Here is an 11,162-nt window from a genome sequence, read left to right as displayed (position 1 = left end):
ATCAATATTTTTAAATATATACAAATACATCATAGGTAATTAATAACCTAAAATGCATTTATTTTGTTTTATATTGATGGATGAATGGACCATTATTTTTAGTGGTGTTTATAATTATTAAATTGAAAATTCATTTGATTGAGTTTGAAATTATTTGAATTAAACTTACTTAAAATGTATGTTTAAAACAATTAAATAAAGAGATTTTAATTGATCTAATGATTAATAATGATATTAGGAATATATTTGTATTGGAAATAGCTTAAATAGTTTTACTTTGACATGAATTTAAACAAAAAGTCAAATCAATTCCTTCTAAATCCTATAAAATTAGATCATATTTTAAAACTATTCCAATCAAATCTTTTTTATCCTTGAAAGTTTCAAATAAAGCATCCATTTTTATCATTTTATAAATTAATACAAAATCTATTTAGATGTGATTTATTTTTATGTGCTATATTTCTACATAGGATAAATTATCAAAATAATATTTAAAAAAAATTTATATTGCTGACAAAAATAATATTAAAAATATAAATGACAAATAAGTTTTTGAAAAATTTAAATAATACCAAAATAACCATACATTAAGAACAAACTTTAAAAATTGAATTTTGATGCAGTATTTTGTAAGAAATATTAGAAAAAGAGACATTTATTTATCCTTAAAATTTGATAATTTTATGCTAAGTGAATTTTTGTGTACACCTTTTAAATAATTATCTAATATTTTTACAAAAATTCAAATCAAATGTATAAATCTTTTGCTAAAACAAAAATTATTTGTTATTTATGAAAAAAAGTAAGATTTTTTTGTTATTTTTATCATTTTTAAATTATTTTGAAGTTTATTTGTAGTTCATGTCTTTTGGAGTAATTTTTGTTAGCGGAATAAATTTTTTGAGTATTATTTTGATAATTTACTTTGTTACATATATATTTGCTTGATTGTGTTATTTAGTATAAGTATATATTATATTATATATTATAAAATATAGTTTATAAAAAAATTATATCTTGAAATACGAAATGTTTTAGGGATCTTTCCTATTTTAAAGATTTTTATTATAATAGTAAGTGCTAATTAGTGATTTTTCCCATGGTTTCATGATATTGTCACTTTTTTTTAAAGATATTTCATTTATATTTGATTTTTTTTTATTTTTGGTTTCTGGAACCAAAAGGGACCCTGAAAATTGAATATATTAGTGATTAGTCCTTCTTTTATTTCTCTACATTATTATTAAAAAGTTGTAAACAAATGTTATCAACACCCATTCAATTTTGTTGTTTTTCTCCTTTCTCTTATTCCCAACTCTTGATGATACCTAGCACCAATTGTAACTTCACATTGAAAATTGAAAGAATAGAAACTTCATCTTCATCACAAACCAACAATAACAAGCTTCAAGAATTCATCATAGAATTGCATGTTCAAGAGTGGTACAAGCTCTATGTGGAGCCAATTCAAGGCTACCCTCCATTAACAATGGATGAGGACTATTTTGTCTCACCGAAGTTAACTTGCAATTTCAAGGTCCCTCTTCTGGTTTTGTCTTATATCGTTGACCCTCTTCTTTGTGACAAGTTTATATCAACATGTTTGGATTCATTTCCAATAGGAATATGTGTGGCTAGGTTTATCCGACCACACATTGTTCAAAATATAACAAAATTAGCACACATGAATCACGGTAAACCAAATATGTTTAAGATGGTGTATGATGTCAAGGTTGTTAAGATTGACCTAGCAGTGGCATAGGTATACAGCATATGCAGTTTAATATTTTGATACTTTTTATTTCTACTATTTATATTACATTAATCTCTTCGAGTTTTTTTTTTAAATATTTTTTATTAAGTTCTTTTGTGGAGGTTGGCCGTTGTATAACTCATTCATAGATGAGTTTTTGCAATTTTTTTATCAGGATGAGTTATACGTTGAAAATAAGAGAATAAGGGAGTACCTGCAAAAGGCACGCCAACGCTCAAGTTAGTAAGTAAATAATAGACTTTGCAAGTTGCAATAATTCGAACAATATTTTTACCATTTCTTTTATATTTGAAATGGAAGATAATAATGGTTGAGTTTCTGAGTAATTTTGCCATTAAATGAAGAGTAATAGCGCATTTGAGCGTTTTGATATATGCTTTGATGATCACGATCTATAACATTAATGACCAAGTTATAACGTATAATCTATTTATAACGGTCATATCACCGATTTATAACGGATTTGAGCATTTTCATTAAAGCAAGTGCAGTTTTGTTTAAAATGCATTTTTTGAAAGAGTAAGATATGAGTAAAAGAGGTTAGTCTTACTCTCTCTCTCTATTTCTGAATTTGATCCCTTCGTCATCTTTTTTTGTGTGTGGTAAACAATGGGTGAAAAAAAGGGAAAAGAGTTGCAGAAGGTTGATGATGACGGGTCTTATAATTGGGTGAGTGAGGATGTTAAAATTCATGGGGTCTCTCTTCGTTGATAAAGATAGTGTTGATAAAATAGATACTTCAAAGATAGTAAGGGCTAGGATTTGGATAGAACTGTTGCCATGCACAAGGGCTGAACGCGTCTTTCATAGAGAGAACAATTTTGAGTATTTCTATATGTATAGTTGTGTTTTGGATGAGCTTCGGGTAAAGCTTCCTTTTACAGATTTTGAGTGTAGTGTGTTGAAGCAGTTGAATTGTGTGTCGTCTCAGTTACACCTAAATGGTTAGGTGTTTTTGAGGTGTTTTGAAATATTGTTAGAGTTTCTAAAAGTATAATCTTTGTTAGAGTTGTTCTTTTCGATGTTTCAGTCTAATAGGATTTGGGTAAATTTGAATAGCTCTCCTAGGTTTGCGATTTTTAAATTATATAAGTCGTCGTTCAAAGATTAAAAAATATTTTTGAAAATAAAATCAGCGGAAGAATATTTTCTGTTTTATCTTAATGAACATCTCGGCGAGAAATTTTCTCTCTGGTGGTGTTCACAGCCACAACATATTTTGGGTCCAAAGGAAATAAATCCAAGAAATAAGTGTATAATAGACTATCTGTTGGGTGCTGTTTGCAGAGAAAAGTTGATTTTTGTTTATGACTTCCGTAGGAGGAGGACAAAATGTCAGTGGTGAACTATCTTGGTAAGGTTTGAGAGAAAATGTTTTTCTGTTTAGAAATGGCTCGTATCTATATGTTACTGTGTGCTTTTTCTTTTTTGTAGCTGGAAAGTACCCAGGGGTGTCGACTGCGAGCCTGAGATCTTGTCTCAAGACAAAAAAGAGATGGTGAAGGGGGAGGTCAATCAACCGAGTTGAGGGAGGAAGAAGATCATTTTTAAAAAGAGAAAATTTGACTTTATTGATGTTGATGCGTCCGATGACTTAGTGGAAAAATCAAAAGAAATTCCTTTGGAAGAGTTGGCCACTTTTGTAAGTAATCAAGAAAAATTGCATGGTTTTGCCGAGGATGGTGATGGTTCTTCGGTATGGAACAAAAATGTTCTCTTCATGGTTGTTGCGGATGAGACGTTGCAGTCCTCATTCGATGTGAACTTAGTGAACGAGTTTGGAGAGTTGCAATTGATCAATACCTATAGGTATTAGTTGAGAAATTTTCTTTTATTTAGGTGCTTAGATTCTGACTGGCGAGCATTGGTCGAAGTCGGGAGGTGAAGCATTAGAGGTTGTTAGAAAAAACTGATGAGTTGCCTGAATTGAAAAGTGATTTGGATAAGAAGAATGATATCATAGCCGAGGTTAAAAAGAAGTTGTCGGAGAAAGAGGAAAAGCTGAAAGCTATTAAGAGTAGTAATGAGAAAGAAGCAGAATTGCTGAAGAAGAGCGAGAGTAATCTCTCTAATATGAATACCTAAATGATTGATGTTACTGTAAAATTGAAAATTTTGGAGAACAGTAGGCAAACCGATTTTTTAGATGCCTTTGCTGAAGGATTTGAGTGTGCTATGATGTAAGCGAAGCTATTAGCCTCCGATAGTGACTTCTTGGCGATGGATCTGGGCAAAGTCATTCGAGAGGGTTTGTTAGTGGATGACGATGATGTTGCCGAGAATGAGGACGACAACCTGGGTGATTGATGTTTGTAGTTTTTGTTTAAGTACTTTTGGTCATCAATATTTTGATGAAATTTGGACTTGCCAATTTGTTTTGGCTTTTTGGGTTGTAATAAATAGTTTCTTGAACTTATCTTGTTGGGATAATATTTTGATAACTATTTGATAAGTTATGAACGTTTGATTGGTTGATTTGATTCCTTGGCAATGACCATTTTAGATTGCCGTGAATTGGTATTGTATTATACTGATACGTTTGATTCCTATTTTTCATAGGTTTGATATAAGTGCACTTGTATTGAGCGAGAATATCTCGTTTGATTTGTTTGACAATTGATTATATTAGAGTTTGAGTTCGCATGTTTGTATATTGCGATTTTGAAGAGTTATCACTGGATAAATTTTGTGATTGTTCGATATTTTATTGAATGAGTTAGTTGACTGTAGGTAGTCATAGTTCAGATTGATATAGATCGGAAGATAGTTGATATATATCGGAAGAAAGGAGATATTTGATATAGATCGGCTTTTCTCTAGCCATAATGAGTTTTTATATGACCTTTGTTTACAAAGGTGCAGGTAGGCTTGCCTCGTTAAAACTTCTCCAAGCAAAATCCTCTTTGAAAAAATTTTTGTAAGTAGAAAAAAGAATACAAGCCTGTCCATATCTTTTTAGCGATAATATTGCTTTAAAGAGGAAATATTCTAAGTCTTAGGTAATATTGTACCATCTAGAGATTCGAGCTTAGAAACTCCATTTCCAAGGACTTCAAGGATTCTGAGTGGACCTTCCCATTTGGCGGCAAGTTTCCCATGAAATGGATGTCGTCTAGCTTGCTTTGTCTTTTTGAGTACTAAGTCTCCAACTTGAAATGAGCGAGGATTGACTTTCTGATTGTACCACCGAGCTATGTTTTGCTGCATTACTCGGTGGTAGACAGAGGCTATGTCTCGGATTTCTTCAATTAAATCGAGTTCGATTCTCGGAGTTTCGTCATGATTGGTTGCTTGTGTTCTTCATGAGGATTGAGAGATCTACAAAGGAATCATTGTATCAGACCCGTAGACTAAACGAAACGGGATTTCCTTAGTAGTAGAATGTGCAGTGGTGTTATAACCCCGAAGGATTTCTGGAATCATCTCGGCCCTAAGTCCTTTTGCTTCATCCAATTTCTTTCTCAAAGCATGTAGAACAACTTTGTTTGCGACTTCAGCTAATCCGTTAGTCTGCGGATGTTCATCTAAAGAGAAGTGTTATTGAATTTTTAAGTTCTGTAAAAAAGATGTGAAATTATGGTAGACAAACTAATGACTATTATCAGTAATAATATGATGAGATATACCAAATCTGCATATAATGTGCTTCCAAACAAAAGAAATAATTTGTTGTGATGTGATTTCGTCTAATGGTTGCACCTCGATCCATTTGGAAAAATAATCAATAGCCACAACTAAAAATTTTACCTGTCCTGGTGCAATAAGAAATAGGCCAAGGATGTCAATCCCCCACTGGTTGAATGGCCAACTTACCTCGGAGTGATGTAATAGCTCGGATGGTACATGTATTATCAGGGCGTGTTTTTGACAATTTGTCAGGTTTTCACCTTTTGGTGATAGTCTCGTTGTAAGCTCGGCTAGAAAAATCCACCTCGGAGAATTTTGGAGGATAAGCTCCGTGTTCCCATATGTGTGCTGCATATTTCTTTATGGACCTTGGCCAAGGCAAGGTCAGTTTCTGACCTGTTTAGACACTTTAATAGAGGACGATTATAGCCTCGCTTATACAAGTTATCATTTAACAATGTAAAGAATGAAGCTTGTCTTCTAAATTTTTTCAAATTACTAATTTTAAAGAAAATATTCCCAGTTTTTAGATAATGGATGTAAAGCCATCTCCAATCATCTTTCTTAGAGATGTGGCAAATGTTAATGAAATGGATGGTTGGTATAATCAAAGTGGATTGTAAGAGAGTAGTAGTGTGTGATTATGTACTACCGAGCTTTAACAGAGTGTCGGCTCGGTGATTTTGTTCTCTGAGAATATGATGAATTTCAAATTTTGAAAAATGAGATATGAGTGTTTTGACAACATCTAAGTATTTTGTTAAAAGAGGATTTTTTACATGAAAAGATTAATTTACTTGTTATATTACTAGTAAAGAGTCACAGTATACCTTTATTGCAGAAATATTTAATTCGATGGCTAACCTTAAGCCGGCAATGAATGCTTTATATTTGACCTGATTGTTGCTGGCCTTGAAGGAGAAGCGTAGAGAATGTTCCAAAACAATTCATTGGTGTCTTCAAGAAGGATTCCGGCTCCTGACCCCCGGGAGTTAGAAGTGCCGTGGTCGTATAGTGTCCATTTTGCTGGCATATCATCGGAGATGGGAGCAGTAAAATCAGCAACAAAATCGGCAAGGTATTATGATTTGATTGAGCCTCGGGATTGATATCTATCGGCAAGGTATTGTGATTTGATTGAGCCTCAGGATTGATATTTGGTATCAAACTCGGATAATTTGATAGACCACTTTATTAATCGCCCAGCTAGTTCTGGTTTTGTCAATACTTGTCGTATCGGTTGCTTAGTTTGGATATTGATGGTATGACTCTAGAAATAAGGTTGAAGACGCTTACTGGAGCGGTAATTTACAACCACAAACTAACCGGCAAGTGCACCGGGTCGTACCAAGTAATATCTCAGGTGAGTGAGGGTCGATCCCACGAGGATTGATGGACTAAGCAACAATGGTTAAATGATTTACTTAGTTAGGCAAGCAGAAAATGGTTTTGAGATGTTCAAAAGGTTTAAAAAGTGACTTCAAAATATCAGAAGGCAGCAAGTAATTAAGTTGAAAATAAAATATGGGAGAAAACAGTTAGGGCTTCAGAATTATCTATTTTCCGGATTGACTTTTCTTATTTACTATTTTAATCATGCAAGATTTAATTCATGGCAAACTATTTGTGACTAGACCCTAATTCCTTAGACCTTCCTAGTCTCCTCTAAAATTCATCAACTACCAATTCCTTGGTCAATTAATTCTAATTAGAAGGTGATGATCAAATTCCAGTTTATATGCTACAAGAATCCTAATTATCCAAAAATAAGAGGATTATATGTCACGTATCCCATTAAATACAAACAATTAGAAATTCAGGATAATATGTTTTCAAGCTGTTGTTCAAGTAAAGAGTTTTCCAAGTTATACAAGAACTCAATTAGAACATGGGTCATACTTCCATTCCACCCAAATTCATAAAATAAAGAATGAAAACAATTATTGAAATATAAATCAAAACATGAATTAAAATAGAAAAATAATAGTATCAATCCATATAATAGACAACGCTCCTAACCTTAACAGTGGATGTTTAGTTGCTCATGATTGAGAGAGAAAATAAGGATTCAGGTAAACTGTCTGAGATGGAATAGAATGAAAAGTTCAATGTTGCATATCCTTTTATATCTAATCCTAATAAATTTAAATCCTAATTTTTAAAACTAAATAATATCTTTTTCCTAATTTCAAATAATATTTAAATTTAAATCAGAATTAATTATGGCAATCAACAAGTCTTCAATTGATGGATGGAGACCACTTGATTTCTTCACTTTGCAGCCTCTGATTTGTACTTTCTGGGCTGAAAACTGGATCAAAAGCAGACCAGAAATCGCTGGGGGCGAATTCTGAGTTTGCAATACGTCGCGCATGGTGCACGTGCGCGCCGATGGACTTTTCTCCAATGTGTGCATGCGCGCCCTTAAACGCCAAGTCAACTATGGCAAATTGTATATCGTTGCAAAGCCCCAGATGTTAGCTTTCCAATGCAACTAAAACCGTCTCATTTGGATCTCTGTAGCTCAAGTTATGATCGATTGAATGCGAAGAGTTCAGGCTGGACAGCTTTGCGATTCCTTCCATTTTTGCATGCTTCCTTTCCATCAAATCCAATCAAATGCTACCTAAAATAAACAGAATTGCACAAGACTCAAAGTGGCATCCATAATGGCTAAAAGATAATTAATTCTTGCTTAAACTTATTAAGTTAAATGCAAATTCACTAGGAAAAGATAGGAAAGATGCTCACGCATCACAACACCAAACTTGAATTATTGCTTGTCCTCAAGCAACTAAACTAATATAGGCTTAGGATGTGAATTTGCATGAGAATGAGAGTTTGATTAAGCTCAAGTCTATTCTTAAAATGGGGTTTATTAATTGTAATTTTGAACAGTTTTGGCATCTCACTCTCCTTTGAATCAGAGGAACGTCATTGTCATTCGGAATTAGAATCTGGATCATATTATGAATTCTCTGATATTTATACTCCATTTTAATCCTTGAACACAGCATAATTTTCTTTAATTTATTTTTCTTTGGTGCTTTGCACCTTAAGCCTAGCCGTGACTTTAAATGTTTTGTCTCAAGATTACTTGACACAGAAACACCACAAGCACTTAACTGGGGAACTCTCTTTAAGTTCTAATTTTTCTTTCAGTTACTGCCAGACAGTGATGTTTGCCGACTTTGGTTTTTGTGACCATGTCATCAACATAGACTTTGATGTTCCGACCAATTTTATTAGCAAATATTTTGTCCGTTAGTCATTGGGAAGTAGCCCCTACATTCTTAAGGCCAAAAGGCATAACTTGATAGCAAAAAATTACCGTATTCTGTTATGAAAGCAATTTTATCTTGGTCTGATGGATGCATGAGGATCTGGTAAAGGGTAGATGAATTATCAACTAAAGCATCAATGGATGGTAAAGGGTATGCATCTTTAGGACATTCTTTATTTAGATTGGTGAAGTCGACGCACATATGCCATTTACCATTATATTTTTTTTACCATAACAACATTAGCTAATCATGTTGTGAATCTGAGTTCTCGGATAAAGTTGGCATCAATGAGCTTTTTGGTTTCTTCTTAGGACGCTTGTTTCTTTTTCATTCCGAGGTTGCGCTTTTCTGTGCTATAGGTCGGATTGACGGCTTTATCGTCAGCTTATGAGATATTAGAGAGAGATCGATGGCTGATATTTTTGCGTGTGTCCAAGCAAATAGATCGGTATTTTGTTGGAGAAATCGGATGAGCGTCTCCTTTTCGTCACCATGCATGGTTGAACTCACAAAAGTGAACTTGCTTGGATCATTGGTTAAAGGAACTTTTTGTAATTCTTCATTTGGGGTAGGTCGATCTTGAAACTCAGTGCGCAAATCTAACTCGGCTAATGAGGGAAGCTCGAGTGAGTTGTAGATGGCATTTATTTGTGCACTGATGAGCGGATATTTTATACGCTTTTTGGGGGTAATTTCATGTAGATTTTAGCATGTTTTAGTTAGTTTTTAGGAGAATATTATTAGTTTTTAGGCAAAAATCATATTTCTGGACTTTACTATGAGTTTGTGTGTTTTTCTGTGATTTCAGGTAATTTCTGGCTGAAATTGAGGGAGCTGAGCAAAAATCTGACTTAGGCTGAAAAAGGACTGCTGATGCTGTTGGATCCTGACCTCCCTGCACTCGAAATGGATTTTCTGGAGCTACAGAAGTCCAATTGGCGCGCTCTCAACGGCGTTGGAAAGTAGACATCTAGGGCTTTCCAGCAATATATAATAGTCCATACTTTGCGCAAGGATAGACGACGTAACTTGGCGTTGAACGCCAAGTTCATGCTGCTATCTGGAGTTAAACGCCAGAAAAACGTCATGATCCGGAGTTGAACGCCCAAAACACGTCATAACCTGGAGTTTAACGCCAAGAAAGGCCTCTACTCGTGGAAAGCTTTAATCTCAGCCCCAGCACACAACAAGTGGGCCCCAGAAGTGGATTTCTGCACCAATTATCTTAGTTTATTCATTTTCTGTAAACTTAGGTTACTAGTTTACTATTTAAACAACTTTTACAGACATTTCTTGTACCTCATGACATTTTCAGATCTGAATTACATACTTTTTGACGGCATGAGTCTCTAAACTCCATTGTTGGGGGTGAGGAGCTCTGCAGCGTCTCGATGATTTAATACAATTCCTTTGTTTTCCATTCAAACACGCTTGTTCTTATCTAAGATGTTTATTCGCGCTTAATTGTGAAGAAGGTGATGATCCGTGACACTCATCACCTTCCTCAATCCATGAACGTGTGCCTGACAACCACCTCCGTTGTACATCAGATTGAATGAATATCTCTTAGATTCCTTCATCAGAATCTTCGTGGTATAAGCCGGATTGATGGCGGCATTCATGAGAATCTGGAAAGTCTAAACCTTGTCTGTGGTATTCCGAGTAGGATTTCGGGATTGAATGACTGTGATGAGCTTCAAACTCCTGAAGGCTGGGCGTTAGTGACAGATGCAAAAGAATCAATGGATTCTATTCCAACCTGATTGAGAACCGACAGATGATTAGCCGTGCTGTGACAGAGCATAGGAACGTTTTCACTGAGAGGATGGGAGGTAGCCATTGACAACGGTGACACCCTACATAGAGCTTGCCATGGAAGGAACCTTGAGTGTGGGAAGAGGATTTCAAGGAAAAGTAGAAATTCAAAGGACAAAGCATCTCCAAAACTCCAACATGTTTCTCATTACTGCACAACAAGTAACACTGTTATTCTCTTTTATTTTTATAATCAAATCTGGTAATTTCACTTTTAATCCTATTGGCCTCCTGACTAAGATTAATAAAATAAACATTGATTGCTTCAAGCCAATAATCTCCGTGGGATCGACCCTTACTCACGTAAGGTATTACTTGGACGACCCAGTGCACTTGCTGGTTAGTTGTGCGAATCACAAATTCGTGCACCATGCACCTATAGCTCGGTTAGATATAGGCATTTTTGAGACTGATGTTATAACAATGCCGAGCTTCACGGTGGTCACTGTGAATTATTGCAACAAGGTTGTCCTGCATATGAAACTTAACACAGAGATGAATTGTAGAGACAATTACACCGAATTTATACAATAAAGGTCGCTATGTATTAAGTTATAAGGACTAAAATAATCAACCATAAGGTATTGAACATCTAGAGTTTTGGTTAGAGGACTCTCACCAAGTATGGTTTGTAACCACACTGATCCCAACATAGGTAC

This window comes from Arachis stenosperma, chromosome 10 (assembly GCF_014773155.1).
Source record: "Arachis stenosperma cultivar V10309 chromosome 10, arast.V10309.gnm1.PFL2, whole genome shotgun sequence".
NCBI classification, from domain to species: Eukaryota; Viridiplantae; Streptophyta; class Magnoliopsida; order Fabales; family Fabaceae; genus Arachis; species Arachis stenosperma.
The sequence above is the reverse complement of the archived record's forward strand: the minus strand, read 5'-3'. Positions refer to the sequence as shown.